Here is a 19,707-nt window from a genome sequence, read left to right as displayed (position 1 = left end):
AAATATACTTCATCTATTTTTATCACAAACTACCTTAAGTTAAATAAACCTGGGCTTTCTTTAGACAAAGCAATTATTTAAAGGGGCCATTACCAAATTGTGTTTGGTTCAAGTCTAAATGGAGGGGATTATGCTAAGTGAAATAAGTAAAGCAGAGAAAGACAATTATCATGTGGTTTCACTCATATGTGGAATATAAGGAATAGCATGGAGGATGGCAGGGAGGGGAGGGAAAATTGAATGGGAAGAATGATCAGAGAGGTAGACAAACCTTGAGAGACTCTGGAATCAGGAAAACAAATTGAGAGTTACAGAAGGAAGGGGGTTGGGGGGACCGGGTAACTGGATGATGAGTATTAAGATGGACATGTATTGTGAAGAGTACTGGGTGTTATATACAACTAATGAATTGTTGAATACTACATCAAAAACTCAGGATGCACTATATGTTGTCTAACTGAACATAATAAAAAATAAATAGCTAAAAAATTTAAAAAAAGGAAATTTCTTTCTCTGTACTTTCTTTAAAAAAAATAAAGACTTGATTTTCAGAGAAGTTTTATCTTAACAGCAACACTGAGTGGAAAGCACAGGATTCCTATATACCTCCTTGCCTTACACACTCAGCCTACCCCACCATCAACACCCCACGCCAGAGAGCTATATTTGCTTACAAGCAATAAACCAACACTAACGTGTCATTATCACTCAGACTCCATTGTTTCCAGTAGAGTTCACTCTTGGTGTTATATGTTTTATGGATTTTGATAAATGTATAATGACATGTATCAAACATTGTAGTAATATAAATAGTAGTTTCATTGCCCTAAATCCTCTATTCCACCTATTATCCTTTCCTCTCACTATACGCTGACACTCACTGATATTTTACTGTCTCCATAGTTTTGTTTCTTCCAGAATTCCATATAGTTGATATGTAGTATATAGCCTTCTCAGATTGTCTTCTTTCACTTAGTAAAATGTTCTTCCAAGCCTCTTCATTGTTTGACAACTCATTTCTTTTTAGTACTGAACAATACTGCATTGTCTGGATGGACCACCGTTTATTTGCCCGTTCACTTATTGAAGGATATATCGGCTGTTTCCAAGTTTTGAAAATTATAAATAGAACTACTGTAAACATCCATGCTCTGGTTTTTGTGTGGACATAAGTTTTCTACTCATTTAGGTAAATACCAACGAGTGTGATTGCTGGATCATATGGTGGGAATATATTTATTTTTGTTAAAAACTGCTAAACAGTCTTCCAAAGTATTTGTACCATTTTTCATTCCCACCAGCATGAATGTTGTATTTTCTCTGTTACTCCACATCCAGGTCAGCATTTGATGTTGTCAGTGTTTTAGATTTTAGTAATTTTAATGTACGTGTAGTTGAAACAATCTTATTGTTGTTTTAATTTGCAATTCTTTAATGAGGTATGATGTTGAACATCTTTTCATATACTTGTTTGAAAAGTATGGAATGTGTCACAAACTTACATGTCCTACTTGCACAGAGAATGTGTTAATCTTCTCTGTATCATTCCAATTTTAGTGTATGTGATTCCAAAGTGAGCACGGTCCTTTCTTTTGATTCCCAAGGTAAAGGATGTAACAGGTTAAAACAAACATATAATAATGAAATGAATTGGCATCTGCCATTCATGGAAGAGTCATGCCTATTTCTGTAAAATATAAATAAGAACAGGGCTATGAGTGCAGGAAGGAGCAAGAAGCATCTGGGAATATTGAAGAGAAAAAAATAGTGGAAAAGATGTGTACTTACAGACAGAACCACAAAGACAACACAGGTTTGGTGTATGCAGACAAAAATGGCAGATTTTGAGAAGGAAATAAAAAAAAATGGGCCAGAGGAGTTACTGAAACTTAGTTTTAGAAACACTTATGAAGTTTTCTCCCAATATCTTATTCTTTCACATTTTCCTCCAGCCTCAGGCCCTCTTTACACAGAGTTACAAAAATTCAATTTTAAAGCTTGGGAAAACAGTGCAACTCCACACTTATAAAAGACATCAGATTGCTTGGGGAGAACTATTATTTTAAGCTCAAAACTGGATACTTATGTTTTAAGATGTCTGAGATTCCATACAGTGTACTAGACTTTGTTTTGGAGCTGGAAATTTTTAAAATGGAATAAAACAGTTTTCCTGTCACAATAGAACTTATATTCTAGTGGCTGGAGACAAAAAATAAACAAACAAAGCATAGCATATAAAACGTAGAGCAAAAAAGCAGGGTAAATTGAAAAGTTACTACTAATGTGGCTCACTGTTTTATATAGATTTATTTCAGAAGATTTTTCTCTTCTTATCATATTTAAGAAGAATTCTGATGCAGATGAAGGATTTGGCCATGCTCTGAGAAAGAACATTCTTTTTTAAGACTTATTTATTTATTTTTAGAGAGAGAGAGAGAGTTGGGGAGAAGTAGAGAGTGGGGGAAAGATTCTTGAGCAGACTCCAAGCTCACTGTGGAGGCTGATATGGGGCACAATCTCATGACTTTTTGAGTGTTCTAGATCTCTGAAGATTACATGATCTCCCTGAAATTACATGAGCTCTCTGAGTATCTCACTTTTTTTTTATTAGGTAGTGGAAGAATATGTTTAAATCTTTGATTTTTAAAGACACATCACATTTTCAAAAAATACCAAAATATATTTCTTCCCTTCTCAGATTCATTGCTCCTGGAATGTTATTTTCATTAGGAGTTAGTCTCTATGACAATATAAAGATTTCCAGAGAACTAAGGATTTAAGAAAAGCACAGTTTCAAGTGATTGTTTTTTGAATTTATTTTTAGTCTTTAAAATGCAAAGCCTAATGGTATTTGCTTTTACAACACTGATCATTGTTAATAAGAGAGTGGTTGCAATGGTTAAAGAAGGTGACAATGAATAGGTGCAATAAAATTCAATTGATAGGAATTTACAAAGACCTTAGAAGGAAGCTACAAGGCTTGAAGAATTAAGTTATATGTCTTCTAGTATATTTAATCTTTGATGAAAAAAGTTCTTATTTGTTCATAAGCTGACATTTTTTTGTTTGGGAAATGCTGCTTTAGATTATTTTCACTACAAGTACAAGAATTTCCCTTTTAAGCAACAACAGTTTCCAAAATATTTGGGAGTATTTCCTACCTTTTTTACCACACATATGTAAAAATTTTTCCTTCTATGAGTTATGTTAACACCAACAAATTATTTAAATGTACACTAATTTGAGGCATGATGGAATCATAATAAGTGTACAGTTAGAGGCTTATATTTGGAATTACCTCCTTCAAGTGGCTATATGGCCAGCCCTAAGAGGTCAGATAGTAATTTCCAAGTGAGATTTTTTTCTTGAAAATATTAGTAGATTTACTTTTGAGTTGTTTATAAGCAGCAATGAATTCACCAAATTCACTTTAAAATCTGTCTTGCTAATAATTGATAGACGTACTGGTATTTATAATATTGGAAGAACTGGGATCACATTAAGGATGAATTTCAAGTTTTATATAATCAACTCCCTCAGTTTGATTTCTCCGGAAATAAGTTGCCAATATACATATTGCCAAATATGATGCCAATATACGTGTGTTTGTGTGTGTGTGTGTGCGTGCATGTACTGCAGGAATTGTTCATGGTAAGAGAGGGAGGAGTAAGAGCAGGTGTGGGTGAGATGATTCTGACACCCGTGAAATGAGAGAGGGAGGTTGATTGAGTTAGAATTTCAAACTTAGTGTAGCGTTAAAGAAAGTCTTTAGCTGTCTCTAGGAAGCCCCGAACCAAAGATTGTTCATTATAAGAATCTCTTATCAGGCAGAAATGTCCCTGTACTTCAGCCATGCTCAGAATGATAATCAGTAGCCACACAAACATGAAAAAAATCTATACAAAATATAGATAATCAAGAAAAAACAAGGCAAAATGCTAGACAAAGATACCAACCAACAGAAGAGAGTATAAAAATGAGGCACATATACCTTCATCTAAGACTGTGGGATTCAATAAATAATGTTGGGTAAATTGGATAGTCATATGGAAAAAATAATTTCTAATAAATTGTACATATAAATCTGATAAGTAAAATCATTAATGCCTTTAGAGAAAAAATGGTTGATCACGATGTTGAGGTAGGTAAAAATTTCTTAAACATTGTAGCCAAATCTCCATTAGTAGAGGTAAAACTGCAAAACTGGATGCATTGTTAATAACTTCTGATACTAAAAAGTGAAAAAAATCCCAAAAAGTAGGAGATATACATCTGACAAAGGAATTTTATTCTTAATGTGTAAAAAGTTCTACACACTAAGATATAAATATCCCCTATTGTTGAAATTCCTCACCAGACACTTCACACAAAATGATATCCAAATGATAAATAAGCATATAAAAATGTGCTCTATTTTGTTAGTTATCATAGAAATATAAGTTAAAACATAAACTACTGCACATCCACCAGAATAAGTACCATAAGAAAGAAAGGCAGTTTCATGTGTTAGTTAACTATGAAGCAACTGAAAAGCTTAAAATATGTCTTTTGGTTATGGAATTATTAAAAAAATCATCAGAATGATTATATAATGATACAGTTAATACAAAACAGATGGAAGAGTCAATGAAAGATTATTGTTTATACAGATAAAATTAATGAGAAATTATTTAATTAGCTGTATTGGTGCTGTCACAATGAGACATATTGTGGCGAGATGCCCAGACAATGTTAAGGAAGAGAATCAGCACTATTTGAATTAAATTTCATTGTAAGCCAACATTTTGCTATATATTAAGCATTGTACCAATGCAAAATATTTTTTCATATCTATTACTATCTTTACAAATATTTCTCTAATGTGACAAGAATGTATTTCACAGATACAAGTTTCTGTTCATGACAAGAATGCATTCAGAAGCAGTAAGTTTCTGTGTGGCAATTTTCAAATTTAATTATTTCTCTCTACTATGTCTGGGGTCTTCCAACCTAGTCCCCACCTTGTAGCATCCAAGTTTCTGATTATGTTTGCAGGATAATAAGCAGATTGGATTTCACTTGGGGAAGTGCAGTTAGCCCAACTCACCTGGCAGCATTTCAGCATATCAGCCTGTAATGGTGCTCAAGGTAACAGCTGTGGTTCCATGAGTTCAAGCAGCGTACCCTCACAGGTTCAACATCTGGGAGTCTACTATTATTGCCATTATTTATGATAAGGAAAAAAAATTACAATCAGTATGTAAAAAGCACTCTGTACTTTGCAAAATATTTTCAAATGCAACATGTACCACAATGAACCATGATGTGAGGCATTATTATTATATATTTATAAACTTAAATGTTGGTGGAAACATTTGGATCTGAAATTCAGATTTAAATAATTTTATGTATCTATCCAATTTATTGAACTGGAGTTAACTAAAAAATTATTTTCTGTTTTAGTAAGATGGAGTCACACCAAAATTTAGAAATTTGGCATTTTATAAACAGAAAGAAAATACATATTTGCAAGTCAAAGAGTAAATACCTTATATTGTTAAATTTCTTTTCTGTAAGTGAACAAAGATCACTTTTTCCAACTCATCAAATAAGAAAAACAATCTTTGCCAGAGTCTGGGATAGAATTTTAATTGCTTATTACTAAGCTGTGTTGATCCAAATAATCTCAATATTTTCTTGTTGACAACATATAGATTTTTTTAAATTAAAGGATATTTCTTTTGAATAACGGTGGGTCAAAATGAAACCTGGAATTGTAAATCCTAACATAATATCTATAGCAAAACTGAAACGAAAAGCCAGTACAACAAAAGACGAATTAGAAAGGATTCCAGAAACTACAAAGCCAATATATTAAAGTGAAATACAGAATAAAACTTATCAATGACTAGAATCGTCTATCTACTGCTTACTCTAGACATCATCTTTTTAGGTGGTTTTTGAACCAGAAAGAATGAGTGGGACTTGCCCTTTGGACTTAGCATTTGGATTGTGATGGAACAAAATTTATTCTAGCTTCACTCCATGTTATTAGTGGTACTGAGGTACTTCCTTGCCATTACAAGATCATGATTGCCAGAATAACTTTGCTTTCACTCTTCTTCAAAAACCTTATCAATTATCATTAGCTTCTGTTGATACACTGATTTAATGATGTCATGGTGCAAACATTCAAAAATTGGCCATTTTAAGCTTATATTCTTTCTATTTTCCTAGTACTATTTTAAGAAAGAATTTGAGGAAACATGGTAATTTTGGAGAAACACATTGTTCCATGTAGTATTGTATTACCTTTTAAAATCTTATAATCATATCACTGTATGTTTGTTTGTTTTGGTATATTTTAACATTAAAAGTGTTATTTCTTCACCCTATCTGCACATGCGAGATAGGCCCAAAACTGGGCCTGTGGTTCTTATTATACACTCTATATATCACCAGTATTATTTTAAAATTATGTAATTGTAACATGCAAACCATGTTTCAAACTTTCTCTTTTTTTTCTAAGTTAGTGTTTGACCAATGTAACAAAATGTCAGAAATAAAATAACAAATAATGAATTATGCCTCTTTTCATTAGTTTCCAGATAGTGTCTCAACATTCATCTGAATATCATGGTTATTTCTGATCGCTACTTTCTTTTTTTTTTTTTTTTAAACACTTCTTTTTTTAAAAATTTTTAAAAGATTTTATTTATTTATTTGACAGGGATCACAAGTAGTCAGAGAGGCAGGCAGAGAGAGATGAAGAGAAGCAGGCTCCCGGCTGAGCAGAGAGCCTGATGCGGGGCTCCATCCCAGGACCCTGGGATCATGACCTGAGCCGAAGGCAGAGGCTTTAACCCACTGAGCCACCCAGGTGCCCCTGATAGCTACTTTCTATTATGACTTTTTTTTTTTTTGTCATTAGTTTCTTGGGAAGAGAAGCTGTCTTTGATATTATCCATAGTCAACACGCTCATATTTTAAAACATGATTAACTTGAGTTCTTTTAGAGCTTTGTTAAGATACATAGATTATCGATGTATAATTTATATACAATAAAATCAGTCTATTTTAAATACACAGTTAAAGGAGTTTTGGTAAGTGTATATAAGCATTTAATTATGTCTAAAATCTAGTTTTGGAACACTCCCTTCACCTCCAAATGTTCTTTGCCCCTTTCAGTCTTTTTCTGACCCTGTCCCACTTTAGGCAATGACTGATCTACTTTTGACACTATAATCTTGTCTATCCCAGAATTTCATGTAAATGAAATCATATAGTAGATAGGCTTCTGTGGTTGATTTCCCTTATGTAGCATGGAAGTTTTGAGATTCATTCATGTTGTTTCATGCATAAGATGTTAGTTCATTTTATTGTTGAGTAGTAGCCTATTATATGGATAGGCCACATTTTGTTTATCCATTTACAAATTAAAGGCCATCTGGGTTACTGTCTGTTGGCTAAGACAAATAAGGCTTCTATAAAGATTTGAATACAAGCTTTTGTGTATGTCTTTGTTCTTTTGGAAAGATGCCTTTTAGACCCTCTCTTTCCTGCCAGACACTGAAACAACAGAGTAGTAGACAGAATTAGCAATAAAAATCAAAATGTCTTCTTCATTACTGAAAAAAAAAAAGAATAATGTGGCCCCAGGCTGTTAAAAAATAAACATTTCAGTATTGCACTCCAGAATTATGAAGACTTGTCCATTTTCTGCTACAGGTAGCACTGGATTACTGAGGTTGTCCTAATTTGCAAAGTCTGTTTATAGTACAGAGGAGCAGGGCACAAAGGAGTACTATGATAAAAGGTGTTTGTTCAAATGGAAACCTAGATATAAAAGTCAGTTCCTCAATATTTATAGCTATTTGTTTTTTTAACCCATTGTATTAAACCAGTAAACCTGAGGTGATGAGGATTAAGCACTATGTATTGTGATGAGCCCCAGGATTGTATGTCAATGTCGAATCACTAAATTGCACACCTGAAACTAATATTACACTATATGTTAGCTAACTGCAATTCAAATAAAAACTTAGCAAAAAAAAAGTAACCTACAATCCAGTAATTGCACAGGGTATCTACTCAAATAATATAAAGATATTAATTAAAGAGGATACATGCACCCTGATGTTTATAGAAGCATTATCTATAATAGCCAAATTATAGAAATACTTATGAATGGATAAAAAAAGAGGTGAGCATATATATGGAATATTGCTCAGCCATCAAAAGAATGAAATCTTGCCATTTGCAATGATGCAGATGGAGCTAGAGTGTATTATGCTAAGTGAAAGAAGTCAGAGAAAGACAAATACCTGTGATTTCACTCATTTGTGGAATTTAAGAAACAAAACAGATGAGCATGGGGGGAAAGGAAGGAAAAATAAAATAAGATAAAAACAGAGAGGGAGACAAAACATAAGAGACTCTTAAATATAGAGAACAAACAGGGCTTCTGGAAGGGAGGTTGGTGAGGATGTACTAAATGGGTGATAGGCATTAAAGAGGGCCCTTGTATTGAGCACTGGGTGGTAAATGTAAGTGATGAATCACTGAATTCTACCCCTGAAACTAATACAACACTATATGTTAACTAACTCGATTTTAAATAAAATCTTAAGAAAAAAAAAGATGTGTAAAAATTAAACCGTATATAATATAAAATATTTTAAAAATACTGTCACATGTAAACTATGCTAAAAAAAAATCTAGAATGCCACAACCTGCCCTTAGAATGAGAAAAGTCATTGTGAGTGAGCGATATTAAAAGATTATACATGATATATAAACTACAAGTCACTGGGAAATATTAGCCAGATTCATATAATCCAGAGTCAAAAATTGGGGATTCATGGACAATTCAGTTTTTTTCTTTATATTTTACTCCAGATGTGATTTGAAATCAGTGGATTTGTAATTCTTTACATGGGGCACATTCTCTAGCTCATCACTAATATTTAACTCCCTATTTCCTCCGTTTAGCTTGCCTCACACATTAACAAGTCACCTGCTTTTGAAAACATGTTTTGCCACCATTCCCTTACTTAATCTATTTTGTGATAATATCCCAGAAATATTGAAAAGTCTAAATGCATATTTAAATCTTTGGAAATCAACATCAAATTAAAAATAAAAGCAATTAAAAATTTTTTGAGTGACATAAAAAAAACTAATGGGGTGAGGAACTTTAAAATCCCATTCCTCCATAAAAGTAGTGAAGAGTATGGTGACAGATGGTGACCACACTTATCACAGTGAGTGTTGGGTAAGGTATAGAATTGTCAAATCACTATATTGCACACCTAAAACTAATATAACATTGTATCCCATTTTAGGCATATGCAAAATAACCTCCAAAGACCAAAAAAGACCTAAGACTGAAGAGAAAGGCCAGCAAGTTTAGCTTGATAAGATTATTTATTAAGGGGACTTAGGGACATAAGTGTGTCTTGGAAGCCACAAGACAAGTAGATCTCTGGAACCCCACTTCCTGTAGGACCTGCTTTTGTAGTCGAGGGGCTGAGAAGTACTTTTTGGGGGACTGTCTGGGAGGAAACTTTTAAGAATCTAGAGCAGATGCAGGATGTTATGCCTCAATGGTGTGGTTACACAAAGAGAAAGAATGTTGGAGGGGCAGCTGTGCTCAAGAAGGCTAACTAATTTTTAAAAGGGAATATATAATCTGGCAAAATCTGTCAGAATCAATTTATCAGTCATAAAAATAATGTACTGATATATTCTACAACATGATGGTCCTTCAGAGATCTTCCAGACAGATCAAAAGAAAAATCACACTTTTCTGAGAGTATGATCCGTTCTGCTTCCTGTGGTACTAGAAACCTATATTGGGAATGTGAGTTGCTGTCTTCAAGATCAGTGCAGAGCCAGGACATAGGGTGTTGGATCAGGTCAAATTAATGCATCACAGACCTCTTACTGACATTCAGATCTTTTTCTCTTGATTAGCACTCACCTTAGTAAACTTCTATTAGCTTTCACAAAAATCCTACGTACTGTGAAATTACATTTATGTTAAATGTCCAAAACAGGCAATTCTACAGAGACAGAAAGCAGATGAGAGGTTGCTAGGGGGAGGAGGATGAGGAATGACTTCTTGCTGGTTCAGGGTTTCTGTTAGGAGTTCTGGAATGAGACATGTGGTGATGGTTGCATAACAGTGTGAATGTACTAAAGGCCACGGACTTGTACACTTTAAAGTGGTTAAAGGGATAATTTTATGTTATGTGAGTTTCATCTCAATAAAAGAATGTGCTTTTTCTAATCTTGCCCAATATAACTGCTACACTCTTTTCTCTAGCAATTATATATCATTTGTTCTCCTACTTACCTAAAACTACATTTTAATATAGATTACCCTTGATTCATTTATTTCAGTAACTAAGCAAATACTTATAAAATACCTATTATTTCACAGGTACTGTTCTTTTCATTGGGTCTACAGCAGTGACATAACATATCAAGTCCCCTCTTTGTGGAGCTTGAGTCCTAATAAGAGAAGAGAGTCAAAAAAAGTCATTACAAATTAAGTAAAGTTCTCAAGTGATATTTTATTTTCCCTCTTCACACAAATGAGTTTTTCTTATTCTATCTTTCTTTTGCACACACACAAATGCATACACACAAACATGCATATGTTTGAACATAGATACACACACATACAAGCATACATGTATGTACTCACAGAGTTTGATGTAAATATCACATTCTCATTGATGGACCTCAGAAAAATAATGATATCTAGGGATACAACCTCTGCTACTCTATACCATGGATAATTTCCTTCTAAATGGCTTATTTTTCCTTGAGATTCTTTGGAGTGTTTTGCTTCTTGGAAAAGCAAACATTGTTTAATGGAGGAGAAAGAAAAGAGGGCCATATGAATTATGAAAATGACTGGGCAGACCATTTTCTGTGATTTGTCCCAAACTCGAAAGTATAAATCATAGTTTTTACAGTCATAAGCAAGAATATTCTTTCTATAAAATATTAATATTATGATTCCATCAAATTACACATTGTTCTTGAAGGGATAAACTTTAAACTCTTTATCACTTGTGGAAATATGAATCCAAACTTCTACACTAAGAAAATCAATAAATATTTAATTCCCCAGGAATTCAAAGTGTTATAATGCTAAGTTCAATAATTTATCTTGTTCTTTACTTTTTGGGTCTTTTGAAATGAATTAATGTTTTGGAGACCAGAGCAAGATTCCATAATGAGACATGTCAGAAATCTTGAGAAACAATTGGATCAGACTTACAAGAAGAAGTTAGCCCAATTATGGTGATAACTGTGTCTTTTTGTAGCTGACTGGTGGGGTCTTAAACCTTAGCCAGGAGAAGGCTGTTGGCCACAGTAAGGAAAGATGGTGATGTAGGGAGCCAAGATACATTATTTCCTCTCTACCTTCCTCTCCAATAGCACACAGTACTCACAAGCTGAGTACTGCCATTTCCAGTTTGGAGTGGCCTAGCTGAGTTGAGCTAATTACCATGATGCCCATGCCCCACCCCACTTTTCTACCAGAAGAGAACAACTCTTAAGTGCCAAACTCACTTTTCTGAAGGATTAGGGCCAAGGGTCAATCATCTACCTCTTTTTAACCAAAGATAAATTGACCCATAAACAAACCAGAGAAAATTCATAAATATAACTTAACAAGCTATCTTAATTCCAACTTTATTTCTGTCTTTTTCCCAAGTCTCTGTTTGCTCTCCATTCCCATGCTCATCCTATTTATGTTTTTAAATTATTTTTAGAATATAATGGTAATGTCCATAAATCCTACCATTCCTGGTAAAACGAAAGTTTTACCTGTTTACCTGTTTTCTTTTGACCCCTCCCACAAAAAAATGAGAACATGGCATCATATGAATAAATATAGAAATATTGCCAGCATATTTTTAAATGACAAAATTACTAATTTTACAAATCAGGTAGAAGCATTACTAGAAAATAGGATGGATAGAGTGATACTTCATCTTCACGCAAGTGTCAGTGGATTGTCCCTGCCCGCTAGCACGTTCTTCCTAATCAACAGCAAGGATTGCTAGCTACAGTTTGGAATCAAGGAGATCAATTTTTCTAACAAGAAGGGCCCTGAATGATTTAAAAATACAGTCAACTCGTTTAACATTTTTCTCTTTCACTTAGCTGAGAAAGCAGCTGGAAAACCACTTGGCTGTTCCTCAAAGCACCAAATAAGTCAATATGTTCTGTGGAGAACAGAAGTAAATATCCTGATTCAAACATCTAAACATTTCCTTGTCCAGTAAAAGCAGATGAGGATTGATTGTTGTATTAATTTCCTAGGGAAGTCTTTAAAAATTACCATAAACTGGGTGATATAAAACAACTGTTTATTCTAGCACCCGTCTGGAAGCTAGAGTTTGAAATCAAAGAGCCATCAGAGTGATTCTCCCTTTGAAGGCTGTCAGGAAGAATCCTCCCTTACCTCTTCCTAGCTTCTGGTCATATCTGGCAAATCTTTGTGTTCCTTAGCTTGTAGATGCACCAATTTACTCTACCTCTGTCTTTCCAAGGTCTTCTTCCTGTGTGACTCTGTATTCGTCTTCTCTTCTTGTAAGGACACCAGTCACTGGAGTTAGCATCCACACTAATTCAGTAGTACCTGACTTTAACTTATATAATTATATTGACAAAGATTATTTTCAAGTCAGGTCGCATTCTGAGGTTCAGGGTGGACGTAAATTTTGGAGGGACTCTATTCAACCAGCTATAATTCTCAAGGTAAATTCAAGAAAAGGTAAGTCTAGTTGCCAAGGAACTAAGAATAATAAAGCAAACTTCCTGTGTTCTATGTGAGAAAAAGTGCCCACCTTCTGAGAGTAATTTTAGTTTAAAGGGAAAACAAGCTTCTGCATAAAAGCCATGTAAAGTGTTTGCTTGTGCCTGAAAATATATCAGAATAACTATTCTGTTAGCATTTTAAAAAGGTTTTATAGTACAATATATTGCATTAACTTACTAATGTAGTAAAAAGTGCTTCAATATCTACGTATACCTTTTCACCTCTGGAAGCCATAAAAATTTGGATGCATATTATCTGCATTCAGATTTCCTTTTACTCCTTCAGTTTGTTAAACTAATCTTTTTAGGCATAGCCCCGTTGCTAATAATTTTATGGTCATTTCAGTCTCTACAAAGGAATTCAAAGGAAAGCACACAGTAAATAGAAACATTTACTCTTTCTAGAATGTAAAAAAAAAAAAATATTCACTTGGAATCATCAAAAGTGAGAAATCAAATCCTGGCTCCCCCAATCCTCTAGCTATTTTGTCAAAGTGATCTGGGCTATTTACTCCAGATAATGTAAAGGAAATCTGATTCTTGAAATGGTATAAATCTTAAATTTCTTCCTGTAGTCTATCAGTGAGAGAAGATTTTGTGACATCTACTGGCAGATGTGAATTTGACTGATGCTTCCAGAAGGTAATAGCAATGTCAACTGTGATAACAAAATGCTAGCTTGGCTTTATTTTTCTCAAATTAATTAAAATCAGGTTCTTAGTTCTTGCCATTTGGTATATGTTGAAAAATCCAGTTTCTCTCCTTACATCTCTCCCCACCCAAAATGTGTGGACTGGACCTAGGACCTTCACAGAGTCCAGAAGGTACTTGGCCATTTCTTTTGCTGGTTGGCACCAGCAATACTTCCTAACATGCTCACGTTCATTGTCTGATCAAGCCCAGCTCTTGAGAAGCTTCTGGCTGTTCGTCTCTGCTTCCTACTTAATCCCAGTACCTTCAGGTGAGCTTCCCCGTGGGGATCTGGACAGCATTCCTGTCTGAAGTCCTGTCTCCTCCATTGAGGAAAGGGTCATCAAGTCTGGAAACTTCTGTTATCTTCATAGTGCATCCCATTCCTCATTTGCAATGATCCCTTCTTCTGCTCCTCAAGAACCACTCTTTCTGTACTCTCTCCTTCAATTTTTGTCGTCATCTTTCCTTCTTGAGCCACTCCATGTTATTTTCTACATTATGTGAATGACACTTGTTCAAGGGAGATGTTCTGGTAAGAAATATCCAGACCAGTAAGTTATCTCTTAATTTTTGATTAACCTTTTTATTTTCAGTTAATTGTAGATTTGCATAAGAAATGGTACAGAGAGATCCCATATCCTTTTCCCAGCTTCTCCCAATGGCAACATCTTGCAGAACCACAGTCCTGTATCAGAACTATGATATTAGCATTGATGTAGAGGACATACAGAACATTATTGTCACCACAAATATCTCTTATGTTGCCCCTTGTAGGCACATCTATCTCTCTCTTCCACCCCCATCTCCTTGTTATTCCCTGGCAACCAGTATCCTGATCCCCATGTGTATAACTTGTTACTGCAAAAATGTTATAAAAAATGTGATAATATCATATGTAATCTTTTGTGATTGACTTTTTTCCACTGAGCATAAATCCTTGGAAATTCATCCAAGTCCTTTCATGTACTAATACCCAAGGTTTGGTATTTTGTGTGTTTGGTGTTTTTGCTGTTGTTGTTGTTGTTTAATTGCTGTTATTGTTGCTAATCACTATTCTGTGGTATCGAAGATCCACAAACTTTTTAACCATTTACCTACTGAAGAATATCCAGGTTGTTTCCATGTTTTCGCTTTTAGGACTAAGCTCCTATAGACATTTATGTGCTGGCTTTTGCATGCATATAAGTGTTCATTCCTTCTTGATAAAATCCTAGGTGTGCAATTTCTGGGTCATTGCATGTTTAGTTTTTAAGAAACTGCCAAACTGACTTCCAGAATGGTTGTACCATTTTATATTCCCACCAGTGATGTATGTGTAATCCACTTGATCCACATCCTTGCTAATACTGGATATTGTAACTATATTTTATTTTAGCCAGTTTAGTGGGTACACTGTGATTTCACTTTGCGGTTTTAATTTTCATCTCTATAATGACTAATGATTTTGAATGTCTTTTCCTATATATGGTTTTCATTTGTATATCTTTTTTGAAGAAATAGCCATTAGTGTATTTTACCTATTTTCTAATCAGATTGTTTGTTTATTTACTGTTGACGTCCTAGGAGAATTATTCTCAAGCTTAAAAATCCAATGAAATTTGCCCTGATATGTTTCAGACCCTGCCTGGGACCTGGGACCCCTTTCTTCCTTCTAATTTCTCCCTTTTAGAATGGGAATATCTATCCTATGCTTATCCCATTACTGTGTTTTGGACGTGGGTAATTTGTCTGGTTTCACAAGTTCACAGCTAGAGAAGAACTTGTCTTCTCTAGCTGTGAAGGAGTAAATCACTCATGAGTATTACACATGTCTGATTTAGATGATAGTAGATGAGATTTGGGACTAAAGGTTGATGCTGGAATGTGTTAAGATATTTGGGATCTTAGGATAGAATGAGTATACTTTGCATATTAGGATAGAATGAATATACTATGAATTTTAAGGACCAGAGGCTGGAGTATTATAGGTTGAATTGTGTCCCTTCTCAAATTCATAAGTTGAAGTCCTAACTCCCAGTACCTCAGAATGACACCTTATTTAGAGATAGGACCTTTCTACAGGCAATCAGTTAAAATAAGGTCATTAGGGTGAGCCCTAATCTAATATGACTGTTGTCCTTGTGGGAAGAGGAAATTTGAACACAGAGACCTGCACAGAGGGAAGATGATGTGATGTCATAGAAAGAAGATGGCCATCTACATACCAAGGAGAGGGACGGGAACAGCTGCTTCCCTCATAGCCACTGGAAGAAAAACTCTGCCAACACCTTGATTTCAGACTTCTGGCCTCGAGTGAGAGAATGAATTTTAGTTGTTTAGGCTGCCCCATTTGCGGGTCACCCACTAGCAAACTAATACAGTAAAGTCATCTGATGCTGCAGGGGTTTTAGGGAACTTTATTATTATTTTTTAATTTTTATTTATTTATTTGACAGAGAGAGAGAGATCACAAGTAGGCAGAGAGGCAGGCAGAGAGAGAGGAGGAAGCAGGCTTCCCGCTGAGCAGAGAGCCCCACGTGGGGCTTGATCCCAGGACCCTGAGATCATGACGGGAGCCGAAGGCAGAGGCTTTAACCCACTGAGCCACCCAGGCTCCCTTTAAGGAAATATTTTTAACCTAGTAACTTAATTTGACAGAATGAGATATGGAAATATTATAATTTTCTACTTTTTTAGTGGGCTTTGATAGTTTGTACCTTTGAGGACTTTTTCATTTTCATCCAAGCTGTCAAATTTATTGCCATAATGCTTTTTTATATTACTGCTTTGTTATTATTTTATTATCTCTAAAATATGTAGGATGCCTGGTAATGATAATTTATTTCTTCTATCCTTTTTTCCAGATCAGTCTTGCCAGAAGTTTATCAATTTTATTGTTCTTCTCAAAGAACCAGTTCTTGGTTTTATTAATTCCTTGGTTTTCTTTCTGCTTTCTATTTCATCAATTTTTCATCTGAGCCTTATTATTTCCTTTTTACTTGTGCCATCATTTGCTCTTTTTCTTCTTGAATTTCTTAAGGTAGATAATGAGTTAATTGATTTTTTTGCTTTTTTTTGTTCTAATGTAGGTATTTAGTGCTATATATTTTCCTGGAAGTAATCGTTTAGCATCCCACAATTTTTGATATGTGGTGTTTTCACTTTCATTCAGTTCCCCATGTGTTCTGATTTTCATTTTGTGTCTTTCTAGAACCATGGGTTATTTAGAAATTTACTTTTGTTTTTGTTTTGGGGATTATTCTTTTTTCACTTTCCAAATAATTGATGATATTCCAAATATCTATTTATTATTGATTTCTAACTTATTCTGTGGTGATCAGGGAACACACTTTGTGTGACAGAAATCTTTTTCTTTCAATGAGGCCTGTTCTGTGGGCCACATATTGTCAGTCTTAGAGTGTGTTCTGTGTGCACTTGAAAAGAATATAATCTGGTGTTGTTGACTGTTATGTTTTATATACTTATGGAAATTAGTTAATAGTTTTGTTCAAGTAGTTTATATTTTACTGATTTTATGCCTAATTACAATTACATGGCATAGAAATCCAGGTTAATAGTATTTATGTTTGTTTTGTTTTTAAATTATAATACTTTAAGATTTTTCTCCACTGGTAAGAACATCTTCTGGTGTGCACTATTCCCATCCAAAAGCATGCTGTCATTGTGTTTTTTTCTATGAACTGTTTCTTTCTTTCTTTTTTTTTTTTTCCTATCTATGAACTGTTTCATTTTCTCCTGGATGCTTTTAAGATGATCTTTTATCATTTGTTTTAAGCACTTTGATTATGATTTGCCTTGATGTGTTTTTCTTTATGTTTGTCTTTGGTCTGGAGTTTATTAAGTTGCTTGGATCTGTAGGTATACAGTATTTATCAAATTTGGGTAATTTTCAGCCATTATTTATTCAAATATATTTTCTATTATTTCTCCCCCTTGACAACTCCAGTTACATATTTATGAGGCACTTTTCTTTGCCCCACAGCTCACTGCTGTTGTGATCCTATTTTTCCCCCCACCTTTCATTTTGGATGGTTCTGTTACCCTCCCTTTTAGTTTGCTAATCTTTTCCTCTGCAGAACTATGTCTGCTTTTAATAATTTTTCTCTTACATCATTGCGTATTTTATATTCTCCATATATCTCCTGAACATGCTGAATCTTTCTCCTGGCTCTTAAATATTGGAGTATAGTTATAACTTTTAAAATATTGTTTATAATTCTGTCATCAGTGCCATTTCTGGGCCTTTTCCTATTGTTTTATTTTCCTTGTAATGGATTTATTTGAATGTTTGGTTACATCTGATTGATAATAGACTTTGTGGCTGGTTATATTTTGTGTTCTTATAAATATTCTTAGAGTTTTGTTTTGGAATGCAATTACATTATATAAAAGACACAATTCTTGATTTTGAGAAACTTGTAAAAATAAGTCCCTTGGGTTTTTTTTTTTTTTTTTAATGTATTTGCAACAAAGTTCCTCTCATAAAGGAATATAAGGGTTGCTGTTTCAGGTGAGAAGGGACAGGGATCCTGACTCTGGAGATCATATTTTGTGTTCAACACTAAGCACATATTCTAATATTTAAAAATAAACCTACGTATTTTGCTTAGTGAAATAAATCAATCAGAGAAAGACAACTATCATATGATCTCCCTGATATGAGGAAGTGGAGATGCAACATGGGGGGTTTGGGGGGGAGGAAAAGAATTAATGAAACAAGATGGGATCGGGAGGTAGACAAACCATAAGAGACTCTTAATCTCACAGAACAAACTGAGGGTTGACGTGTGGGGAGGGGAGAGGGTGGTGGGGTTATGGACATTGGGGAGGGTATGTGCTATGGTGAGTGCTATGGTGTGTGTAAATCTGGCGATTCACAGACCTGTACCCCTGGGACTAATACATTATATATTAATAAAAAAATCATTAAAAAAATATATATATAAACCTACGGACGGATGGTTCCCTTTACCTACTCTGCAAGTTATCCTCTGAGGAATCCGTGGCTACTGAGTGAATTTTTCAGTGTGGAATTCAGGCTCCCTCCTGTGGTCTTTTGATAGTACTTCATTGCAAAAAGAGCCTCTTAAGATCTCGTCTTCTAGAGATTCCTTCTACTTCCTGTCCCATTGAACTGAGGCAACTTGAAGAGCTAAAGAGAACACATGCTTTCAGAAAAACAAGCCAAATATTGTCTAAATATTAAAACAACACATTTGAATCTAAATCCTAGGTTTTCTGGAAGTGATAGGTATCGGTATTACTTTTGTGGTGATGGTAATATGTATATTCCAACTCACCAAATTTATAATTATGTGCAGTTTTGGTATACCAATTATGCTCCCAATAAATCTGGAAAAATAATCCTAAATTTTCTGATGAGAAAAGTGATAAAAGTTAAAAACCATGGACTTGTGTAATTTTCATTGCTGATGTCAAAAATATACAAATTCACTTTAAATGAAATATCAACAAAATTAATGACAACAGTCTACTTTCTTCTTAGCTGGAATGGACTGAATTATCATTCACATTAAAACTGAATCTTTGTTCTAAGTCTCAAATTCCTGATATCAATATTTAAAGCAAAGTGCTACTTTTCAGTTCATCTAGCATTAAGTGACATTTGCTTATTTCATTTCATTTTTCATGGGACATGAAAAGTACTTTGGAAACAAATGAGAAAACAAGCAAAAAATTTACTTAGATAACTTTAAAAAGTAACTTAAGGGGCTCCTGTGTGGTTCAGTTGGTTAAGTGCTCACTCTTGATTTCAGCTAAGGTCATGATCTCAGCGTTGTGAAACGGAGCCTCACATTGTGATCTATGCAGGGTGTGGAGCTTGCTTAAGATTCTTTCTTTCCCTCTCCCTCTGCCCTAGCCCTCCACCACACTCTCACTTTTTCTCTCAAAAATAAAGTAAAATAATTTAAAACCATCCTTGAAGTTGATAGTTTATCTCTGTGTAGGAAAAGCCTGATCATATCTCCAGATTTGACATTTGACTTCATCAGCAGCTCATTAAAATTATTTTCTGGCTTTGAAGAAGCATTCAGGAGTCAGTAAGGCAGATATGAGGATAGGTGGTCCAGAAGGTAGACTTTCTGCCTCCTCCAAATTTTTTTTCCAGTCTAGAATCTGCAGAATCTTCTGTGATCATGTTCTATAGAGACCTAAAAGTACCAGATCTTT

The 19,707-nt window shown here is 34.4% G+C and overlaps 1 non-coding gene across 1 annotated transcript; it reads right to left on the bottom strand.

Moving 5' to 3' along the window:
- Positions 1-1,474: 1,474 nt before the first annotated feature.
- LOC116871678 lies at positions 1,475-1,581 on the bottom strand. The gene has a single exon (XR_004383478.1). It is a non-coding gene; the product is annotated as a U6 spliceosomal RNA (small nuclear RNA).
- Positions 1,582-19,707: the final 18,126 nt, after the last annotated feature.

This window comes from Lontra canadensis, unplaced genomic scaffold (assembly GCF_010015895.1).
Source record: "Lontra canadensis isolate GAN:19392208 unplaced genomic scaffold, GSC_riverotter_1.0 scaffold1, whole genome shotgun sequence".
Taxonomy (NCBI): domain Eukaryota; kingdom Metazoa; phylum Chordata; class Mammalia; order Carnivora; family Mustelidae; genus Lontra; species Lontra canadensis.
Note: the sequence above shows the minus strand (reverse complement) of the source record. Positions and strands in the feature narration are given on the sequence as shown.